Below are 11,290 nucleotides of genomic sequence, written 5' to 3'. Positions count from 1 at the left end.
TCCAGCAGTAACCCACTACCAGGGAGAGACGTCACACACCACAAGGCCTGTGTTCATGCAAGCTCACCTTCCAGCAGTAACATGCTGTCGACTAGAGAAGCCACAAGGCCTACCGCCGCACTCCCAGCTGAATCTCTGTACAGGAGCCTGTGAAGAAAGCTCAGCCAGCCAGGACAGGAGAAACGCTGCAGCTGAGACTGGAGTCACTCATAATATCACACCTGTAAGTACTGCCTGGTGCTGCCATGCTCTGATAAGTGCCACTGTCTCTGCAGTCACACGGCTTCTGCCTACCTTTCACAGTTATAGAATTGGGGCAGCGTGTGTGTGTTAGGCTATGGGAGCAATAAGCGAATTAAATTGAAATAGAAAAAGTGCCAACTCATATGCAAATGGGAGTAATTCAGATTCAATGCGATTCAAATTTGAAGCTCAAATTCAACAAAGTTGGTGTACCTGACTTTTCTAAGTATTTGCCTGCTCGATTTGTAGAAACTTGCAAGTTCGCATATAAAATTATTTCCGTTCGGAAGTTCCATAACTTTCATCTTGGTTCAGTTTTAAAAGTTATCACATCCAATAATATTTCTCCTGAGATTGGAAAATTGGTGACAACAAAAAGATGTCAAATATGGGGAAGAAAACATTAAAGTTAATGTTTTCTTTCCGATACTTGACATCTCTTTGCTTAAACTTTATTGTTAGTTTTTCTCAATAATAAACCTTTCAAAATTGCATATAAGACTTTTTTTCTTCTTGCAGCCCACACACTCTTAAGCTGGCCACACATCTACAGATTATCTGTTCAACCAGCCAACTGACCAACCGTCCAACTTGTCTGTCCAACTAAAATGCTTCCCCACACATCTAACCAACTTTTCATCCAACCAGGCAACCTGCCAAATTTTTCAACAGACCAGCCAACTTCTGTTCAACTGGTAATGTCACCGAAGTAGGCGGAGAGTGCCTGCCTACTTCTGCATGATTTAAATAAATATATTGAATACATATATATCTGTGTATATGTATATGTGTGTGTGTGTATATATATATTAGTATATTTCCAGTACATTCAGTGTGTGTGTATGTATATATATGTGTGTGTGTATGTATGTATATATATGTACATACACACACACTGAATGTACTGGAAATATACTAATATATATATATATATATATATATATATACTACACATCACAAATCTGTATGGGAGAGGGTTCCATAGGCTGCGCATGCGCAGGATCCCTGGCACAGGTGTGAAGTGATTGTGGTTTCTGTGAGTGCAAATTCATACATGCGGGTGGTATGACCATGGGTGTTAATATGGCGCTTAGATCGCATTGCAAATTGATAAATGGGCCACACACACAGTATAACACACACACACACACACACACACACACACACACACACACACACACACACACACACACACACACACACACTCTCTCACTCTTACTCACTCACTCACTCACTCACTCACTCACTCACTGTCTCCAAACACTTAAAACAAACAATGGCAGCACTCAGCGTCTTAGATAAATGCAAAAAGGTGTCCTTTGTTCCTCCTACGTTTCGGGCCTGTAACCCGTCATCAGGAATAAAGGACACCTTTCTGCATTTATCTAAGATGCTGAGTGCCGCCATTGTTTGTTTGGAGTACACAGGGCTTTGCACCCATAGAGGGCACCAGTGCATTTTTTAATCCATTGCATACAAGGGAGTGCCGGGGACTCTTGGACTGATTATATATATATATATATATATATATCTATAAGGTGGCACTCCGTAGTAAAAAAAAGACACAAGTCACCTTAGCTCATAATGCAACATTTCAGCGCTGTAATGCGCGCTTTTGTCAAATAAAAGAGCGCATTAAAGCGCTGAAACGTTGCAATATGAGCTAAGGTGACATGTCTTTTTTTTAATTACGGAGTGCCACCTTATGGATACAATTTACAGATCACCTGTGGAGGGCACCCAGCTGGTTTATGCTTACACCTCATGAGTATATATATTGCAGCCATGACACCAGAGGGAGCGGGGCAGCAGGAGGATCCCCCCCAATCACACGCCGGAGATAGAGCTGGTGGGTACTGGGAAGACAGTCCTGTAGTGGTAAGCTCTTGGGCTCAGTGGGTATTCAATCGGGAAACTGGCTGACGTAAGCCCGACAGCTGGCTTCCTGATTGCTTTATCCCGGCGAGGGTAAAATGACAGGCATCTAAATCTAGACGCCTGTCATCTTTCCGACGCCGGGAGACCGGCATACCGATCGAAGTGATGCAGAGCGCCGCGAGCGGACAGCCGCAGGGGGGAGGGTTAGGTTTAGGGCACCCGGGGAAACTTAGTATTAGGCACCCCCCCGGGAGGGTTAGGCTAGGGGAAGGGGGACTTAGGGTTAGGCACCCCCGGGGGGAGAGGTTAGGGTTAGGCACTTAGAGGGGGATTAGGGTTACGCACAAGAGGCACCCCTAAGGAGGGTTAGGGGGATTAGCTTAGTTTGTACTTACCTAGGGCCGATCGGGATTTCCAGCGCTGTCGGGCTGACGCTGTCGGGATCTCTGCATCTGTCGGACTGACGCTGCCGAGAATCGAACTGCCGGCCATGCGTCAGCCGGTGTTTAATACCTATTCCGGCTCAGTGACCCTCCTGAGCCTGCTGTACTGGCAGAGGGGGGCGCACAGTGCCAGCTGTACTTAGAGAGGTGGGGGAAATGTGCTCAGCGCCAGCTTCAGGGGGGTTCTACTCACTTGCCAGCTGAACTGGGTGGAGGGGGGTTCACAGTGCCAACCTTACTTAGTGGAGGGGGAAGAATAACATGTGCAGTGCAGCTTGTCTTGATAGGGGGGGTCTGAGGTGCAGTGCCCCCTGTACTGGGGTGGTAGGGGGGAACAGGAGGAGAGGTGCTGCTTGTGGGGATCAGAGGAGAGTCGCTGTTTTTAGAAGGTGGGAGGCGGGTGGATCACAGGAGGAGAGGTGCCGCTTGTACCATATGGGGGGGAGGATCAGAGCTCTGTCTGCACCGGAGAGACACATCAGTGAAGAGGTGCCGCTTGTACCAGAAGGGGGGAGGATCAGAGTTCCGCCTGCATGGGGGGGGCACTGTGTTCCGAGCACATGAAGGAGAGGTGCTGCTGGCGGGGGGCGATCGACGCTGAGATGCCGCCTGCACGGGGGGGGTTGAGGTTTAGTAGTACCGCTTGTGTATCTACTGGGGGAGTATAGGAGTGCTGAAGTGGTGCTTCCTCTGCAGGGGCGGCTAATGGCAGCACACAGCTCCCGGATATGTCTCCCCCCAGCAGAGAGACAGCGGTGGCAGTGGTACCGGCAGATCTCCGAGGGGCAGTCATTAGAGGTGAGTGACAGCAGTAGGCGGACACTCCCGGCCAGTGTCCGCCTACCTATCGCTCAGTCGGGGGGAACTATCCCCCTACACTAGAATGATAGTTGGGGAAAATCAAACATGTTTGATTTTCCCCAACTAGTTGGAACGACTGTTTTTGCCCGTTTTTCACCATGTGGGAGCAAACGGCTGACTATCGTTTGCTCCCACACACTAGATGATTATCATTCCAACCAGCCAGCTGGTTGGCTGGTTGGAACGATATCGCTCTGATGTGTGGGGGCCTTTAGACCTTGAATATTCGAGTTGGTTGGAATTTTGAGTTTGACATGCCTTCACTAGTGCTTAACCTTAACCTCTCCCTTTCCCGTACCTTAACCCTAACCTACCCCTAGTGCCTAACTCTAACCCTAAATGACACAAAACTCTAATGTTGACATTTTGACATGTCGACATTCTAACAATGTCAGCATGTGGTATCAACATTACAAATATCAACATTGTTATTGTCAACCTAATAACTACATCCTGATAATTAAATACCCATGTATCCACCTGGAAACTTAAATTTTTGGCAACTTTCAGAATAGATGAATAACCTAGTCCTATAAAATATCAAGTGATGGTTATGTCCGGCTTCTCAAATGTGGCGCCCACCGGCACAACTTGTGAAAAATCCAGGCAAGTCCAGACTCAGAGTGTAGAAGCTGCAGGTATAAATCCAGAGATGGTACTGCTGAAGTCAAATGGTGGAGTAGGTGTTGGCAATCAGCAATACAGTATCCAAGCAGTTCCAAGTGAGTACTGATGTGCCCAGCTATAACGTGGCATCACAGCGCTATCTCTCACGCCACGCATGGCGCGCCACACACCACACCATGAGTCGCGCCACAAAGAAAGTTTATTAGTGAAAAAAGTCATTACGTGTAATACAACATTTTGCCCACCAGATGTCAGTTTTCCTAAACTACATAGCGCATGCGTCTGATTTCATTAAGTGTAATACAACATTTTGCCCACCAGGTGTCACTTTTCCTAAACTACATAGCGCATGCGTGTGATTTCATTACATGTAATACAACATTTTGCCCACCAGGTGTCACTTTCCAATGTACCGTACGGTATGTTCTGTATCACCGGCCGATGATTGTTTGACAGAAGCTTAGACATTAGACTTTACAAACTACAGAACTCTATTAATGGGTGAAGCGTGTGGCCTAGCGGTCTAATGCCTACTCTCACTGCTTCTCCTCTCTTCTTGTTCCGTGGGTTCGAGACCTTGAAAATACAGTATGTTTTTTTAATTTATTTTTAAAATCTTCACTTAAAATATTCAGTATTCAATACAGTACATGTGGAGCGCATGTCTGCCCAGTGCTTCGAGAGTCAAACAGCGAAACTAGGATTTTTATTATTGTACATACAGTACTGTACCTTAGAACGCAAACTTGCGTCAATGCCGGCGCTGACATGAACGCGGACATTATAGTGATTTATTATGACCATCAAGTGGCAATGGGCCCTGTTAAAGAGACTGGTTTCTGTATATCAAACTGATTGCGCGTTTAAACCGCAAAATTTCGTCAATGTCTGCGCGTGCCCAGTGGTCGGATTTTAATCACAATGGAATGTGTGCCCCATGTCCAGTGGAGCCAAGCCATACATTAAGTAGCGCTATTTTATGGCGCATGCCCAGTTGTCTGTATTGCTAACTGTACTGTTGAATTTTCACACTAGTGCCATTCTGCACTGTCCGAGACTTACAGTACCGCACAGTATACACAATAGTAAATTCATTACTACAGTACATAAGGTGCTACAGTAGTGGACTAACAGCAGTTTGTAGGGCAGATGCAGAGCGCAAACTTGCGTCAATGAAAATACTGTCTTAGACTTGGTAACATTAGTAATTTAATATGTTTAGTAACTGATAGTTGACTGTGTATAAGAGAGGGGTCTCTATAGTACAAACTGACTTGGCGTTTAAACCGCAAAATTGCCTCAATGTCAGCACAGTTTGCGTTGTGGTAACTTATAGCCAGTTCTGATGGGTTACGGTACAAATAGGATCTCTGGCTTGTGCCCAGTGGCGGGGTTGCAATGCATTGCCAGTGGTGCTGCGCCATAGCCATACCCTTGTAGTGCTATGGCTATGTACTGTACGCCATGGCGTACAGTATGGAATATCATACTGTACAGTACCAGGTTATGATTCACACACAGTGAAAGTGTGTTATTATTACACTGACTGTGTAATAATAATATTAAAAATAAAAAGTGTAACCTTGACTGTCTAATAATAATGAAAAGCTTCATTATTAAGCTTCCTGGTTTCGAACCCGGGTTGTACAGACGTCTGCAATGTAGAAGTTTGATTTCTTACCTCTACGCTACAGACCACTCTCAGACACAGTCCAAGGGACGTAGCCATAGTGCACGAGGCTGAGACCGCATATGCGTTGTCGCATGTTTGTGTTTTGCGGTTTCTGGGCGCACAGTTTGTGATGCAGAGGCCTGTCTCACATTCTAGACAGTAGTTTCACTAACAGTTCCTGCAGTTATGAAATCACTATTCTGTGGTGCTAAATTGTACTGCACCGTCAGTTTTGAATATTCAGTACAGGCACATTCATAGCGGGGGATGGTGTCTTTGGCAATGGTGACAATTCGTAGCATTTTTCAGGACACTAGGGCAGAGCTGACTGCTTACAGTAAATGGATTAACAAAGCTTCCTTTATTATGGTAATGTGAGGCTCTTGGCTTGCTTTGGGGGATGGGACCTGATGCACTGTGTATGACTCTCGGCCCACTGGGCATGCGCCAGAAATCCCATCGCAACCCTCCTACTGGGCATGCGCCCGCCAGAGATGGAAATGCAACAGAATACAATACTGTACCGACTGCAGTAATACAGCCAACTGCGCATGCACAGTGATAGCATAGCGCTACATGGCGTATGGCTTGGCGCCACAGATCCCATTGTACCCCCCTCCATTTCTAATCCATCGCAGATGGCTGACAGCCACCATAGCGCCAACCGTGTAATACAGAGAGCTCTCTCTCATACAGATCCCACTACTACCGTACTTAGTGTGCAAGGTTGGAGCAGCATCACCAATGTCATCAGTTTGGGATGCAACGCTATTTTGCGCATCAAACGCACAGTCAGCTTTGAACACAGAGCGCTCTCTCACAGACGGAAACCACTCTCAGACACAGTCCAAGGGACGTAGCCATAGTGCACGAGGCTGAGACCGCATATGCGTTGTCGCATGTTTGCGTTTTGCGGTTTCTGGGTGCACAGTTTGTGATGCAGAGGCCTGTCTCACATTCTAGACAGTAGTTTCACTAACAGTTCCTGCAGTTATGAAATCACTATTCTGTGGTGCTATATTGTACGGCACCGTCAGTTTTGAATATTCAGTACAGGCACATTCATAGCGGCACACTAGTTGTCCTAGCAGACGGGGGATGGTGTCTTTGGCAATGGTGACAATTCGTAGCATTTTTCAGGACACTAGGGCAGAGCTGACTGCTTACAGTAAATGGATTAACAAAGCTTCCTTTATTATGGTAATGTGAGGCTCTTGGCTTGCTTTGGGGGAAGGGACCTGATGCACTGTGTATGACTCTCGGCCCACTGGGCATGCGCCAGAAATCCCATCACAACCCTCCTACTGGGCATGCGCCCACCAGAGATGGAAATGCAACAGAATACAATACTGTACCGACTGCAGTAATACAGCCAACTGCGCATGCTCAGTGATAGCATAGCGCTACATGGCGTATGGCTTGGCGCCACAGATCCCATTGTACCCCCCTCCATTTCTAATCCATCGCAGATGGCTGACAGCCACCATAGCGCCAACCGTGTAATACAGAGAGCTCTCTCTCATACAGATCCCACTACTACCGTACTTAGTGTGCAAGGTTGGAGCAGCATCACCAATGTCATCAGTTTGGGATGCAACGCTATTTTGTGCATCAAACGCACAGTCAGCTTTGAACACAGAGCGCTCTCTCACAGACGGAAACCACTCTCAGACACAGTCCAAGGGACGTAGCCATAGTGCACAAGGCTGAGACCGCATATGCGTTGTCGCATGTTTGCGTTTTGCGGTTTCTGGGCGCACAGTTTGTGATGCAGAGGCAGTAGATTCACTAACAGTTTCTGCAGTTACTGTATGAAATCACTATTCTGTGGTGCTAAATTGTACGGCACCGTCAGTTTGCAGATGCAGAGCCCTGTCAGCCACCATAGCCACAGTATGAAATCACTATTCAGTGAAATACAGTACAGTACAGAGCCCTCTCTGGGCACTATAGTGTCCAGAGCAGACAGTGACAAAAAAAAAATATACAGTACGGTACAGTATATTCTTTTCCAGGGATCGAACCCCGGACCATAATTCTACCAAAGTGATCACCTAACCACTAGCCCACACGACAGCTACAGTGAACCACAGAGAGTGGCCTCATCCTTGTGCACTCCTCCCGCTGCTGTTTTTTAATTAAAAAAAAAAAAATTGTCATACTGTAATGCATCCCATATCAGTGAAAGCTGTGCGTGCATCTAATTATTCTACAGTATCGGTTATACCGTGACAACAACTCTGGCAACTTCTCTACTATTCAGTTACTGCACCGTACCGTATGTACAATACAGTATGTGCAGTGATTTGCATCCTGTTATAAGATGTTACGTACAGTACGGTATAGTACTATATACTGTATATGTATATTATGCGACATTAAAAATACAGTATGGGTTGTGCGTTCATGCAAATGCTGTGAATGTGATAGACATTCAGTACAGTGGAGCACTCGCCACCCAGCGGTTAAGCACTATATTACATGCAATTACAAAAGTGGAGCACTCGCCACCCAGCGGTTAAGCACTGTATTACATGCCGTAGCATATCCTTCGTTGAAGAATACCATGTTATTCCACAAGTCCATGGCACGACTCACGCCACGCCATGAGCAACAAAATAGCTGGGCAGATCTGTATGTCAAGCTTTACGTTTTGTGTTGGCCTTTTCTACTTCTCCAGAGGCATATAGTTATAGCATATAGTTATTATGAATCTAGTGACTCTAATTAAATTGAATTACATTAAACAAGTGGCACCTGTAAGAAAATATTTTTAGTAAACAGTGTTTATAGCTCCTTTTGAGGATTTGGTTAGAAAGGTGAAATCCGGTTTTAAGTGTGTTGCTGCCATGTGCTGAGACTGTCCCTACCTTACCCTGTGATGAATCACCTCCACGGGATAAGTCCGAGTTGAAGTGGTTTGTTGGTGGAGTTCAGCCTGGCCTCGGCTTTTCACTCCACATGCCGCCGGCGTCTAGCCAAGTGCGGCCGCAATAGATAACGTCAGCGTGATAGTACAGGAAAGTGCGGGCAGTCTGGGCGGCTTCCCAAGAGGGGTAGTCCGATGCCGGGTACTGTTCACCTTTGTGCCTCCAGCGCGTTTCGTACCTTACAGCTCCTTGAAAAAGTACTGAGCCAGGCTGAACTCCACCAACAAACCACTTCAACTCGGACTTGTCCCCTGGAGGTGATTCATCTCAGGGTAAGGTAGGGACAGTTTCAGCACACGGCAGCAACACACTTAAAACCGGACTTCACCTCTCTAACCAAATCCTCAAAAAGGAGCTATAAACACTGTTTACTAACAATATTTTCTTACAGGTGCCACTTGTTTAATTTAATTCAATTTAATTAGAGTCACTAGCGCTCATAACCACCATTTCTTCATAATTCAAATTTAATGAGCTGCTTTAAAACATAGAAGCGCAGTGTTGTACATTACCCTTAATAGCATATAGTTAAACAGTGTTTAAAATGTAAAATATTTTACGCACTAATTTTAACTTGAACAAAAGAACACTGCGCTCTAATAACTATGTTGGGACATAGACGATAACACATATATGTGTGTATAGGTCTGCACTGACCAATTTATTCAATCTTAATCAAGAATAAACACATGAATAATACAATAAAAAAACAATAATTAAATATAGGACTGGAATTGATCAGATTCCTAGTCCACAAGATATAAAAATATCAACACTCAACATGTAAACAAGCTCTGATTATAAATACTGAAATCAGCAACAGATTGAGTACACTATTAAAATAATAACAATTGTAAATTGCATAAATATATTGAGTTGTTAGATATATTGCAAATGTAGGCAAGTAAATCCAAACATATAGATCGCAATAGTCCTGAGAAATCCCAAGTGAAATCCTTGCAGATATTTATGACTCCTGTTGGAGAACCAATTGTAGCTAAATGGCAATGCCATTGACTTATCTTGGTAAAAGCTGGATACACCGCAGCCCTTTTAAAGGGTCACATGGTACTATTGTTACTGCACGGTGTAATGTATTTAGAAACTTTACTTGGTTATTTCTATCATTGCTAATGGCTTAAATATTATTGTGTATATCACATTTAAGTAAAGATAATTCCCTATTAGCCAAAAAACCACCTGAAAGTAGTGGCATGTAAGATCAGTGTCAGACTGGGGCATGAAGGACCCACTGGGGATATGCAATAGTAGATTCCCATGATTAAGGGGTGTGGCCAGCTACTACAGGGGGTGTGGCCAGCCACCGCAGAAGCTTGGCCAACCATTAGAGAGGGCATAGTGTGCAGACAACATGTATACTATAATGCATGATCTGGGCCCCCTTTATAAATATATATAGTAAATGCAGTATCATCTACCATATTATGCACTGTAGTAAATACACTATAGTCGTGGAATGCAGTATAATGTAACATATATAATAATAAAGCACATGATGGTGATTCTGTTATATATACCAAATTAATGTGCTCTACATATAATAGGGGACCCCCATACACACCAGCCTGTGTCTAAAACTCATAAAAAAATGCATTAGGGCTAGTAAAGGACAAATACATACCATTGTAAAAAGTTATTTCCACTTGGATGAAGTGTTAATTGCTTTTTTTTACATCTACATTCTTAGTTTGCAAAATGCTATATTTTAAATGTTATTTTCACACATGGAAACAGATCTGAACCCAACTGCTAATTTTGATTGTCAGGAGGGCAAATCTTGGTGTAGTTTCTATAGAAACAAACCAAACACTAATGTTCATCCATGTTCCTGATCTACCAGGTAACTGACCCCCTACTAAAGTAACAATGTATCATTCAAGTGCACAGTCTGGTACCTGACATTAGAGAAAGGGGTCGGAACTCTCAGGCAGTGGTGACCACTGGGGATTTCCCCTGTTATCCTGTGAGCCAGTCTGACCCTGCGTAAGACCTACAATAGCCATGTTGGTGCCTCTTGTGACAATGGTGGGTCTTTTGTAACATTGCCAGGGAAGGCTTAGAGATAGACTAATCAGACTGTTTATTACAACATTTTGATGCTTTGCACAAACTCTGCAGAATAGAATGATACGGCCCACTAACTGGGCATCCCACCATATTTTACCTTCCAGTACCAGTAACAACTTTAATTATCCAGACAAGACAATGCACAGTTGTATTTATTCCTTCTCTATTCAGATACAACTTGTATAGTTCTTTATGTGGACTTTGTTATTCTGTAAGTAAAAAAGTGACTGCATTTGTAATGTATATTTCCCTTAAGGGGAATACATCTCTGTAGTGCCTGTTACCCCCTTTGGATATAAGCTTGATAAATAGTGCATTATTCTTCTACTTAACAGGGGTTTAGATCTACTGGGATCTAAAAGGTTTAGTGCCCTTGTCTGCTTAGTTTACATATTCTCCTTTCTAATAGGGCTTCAGAAAATAAGCATTTTTTGTGCCAAGATTATGATTTTGCCTAGCTTTGATATTCTTGGTTAGGTCCACTGCTCCCAAACACCTGTTGTATTTTTGGATACACAAATGTTTTTATGTCACTAGCTTAATGGTCT

The sequence above is a fragment of the Taudactylus pleione genome, unplaced genomic scaffold (assembly GCF_031769625.1).
Source record: "Taudactylus pleione unplaced genomic scaffold, aTauple2 ptg000259l, whole genome shotgun sequence".
Lineage (NCBI taxonomy): Eukaryota > Metazoa > Chordata > Amphibia > Anura > Myobatrachidae > Taudactylus > Taudactylus pleione.
Note: the sequence above shows the minus strand (reverse complement) of the source record.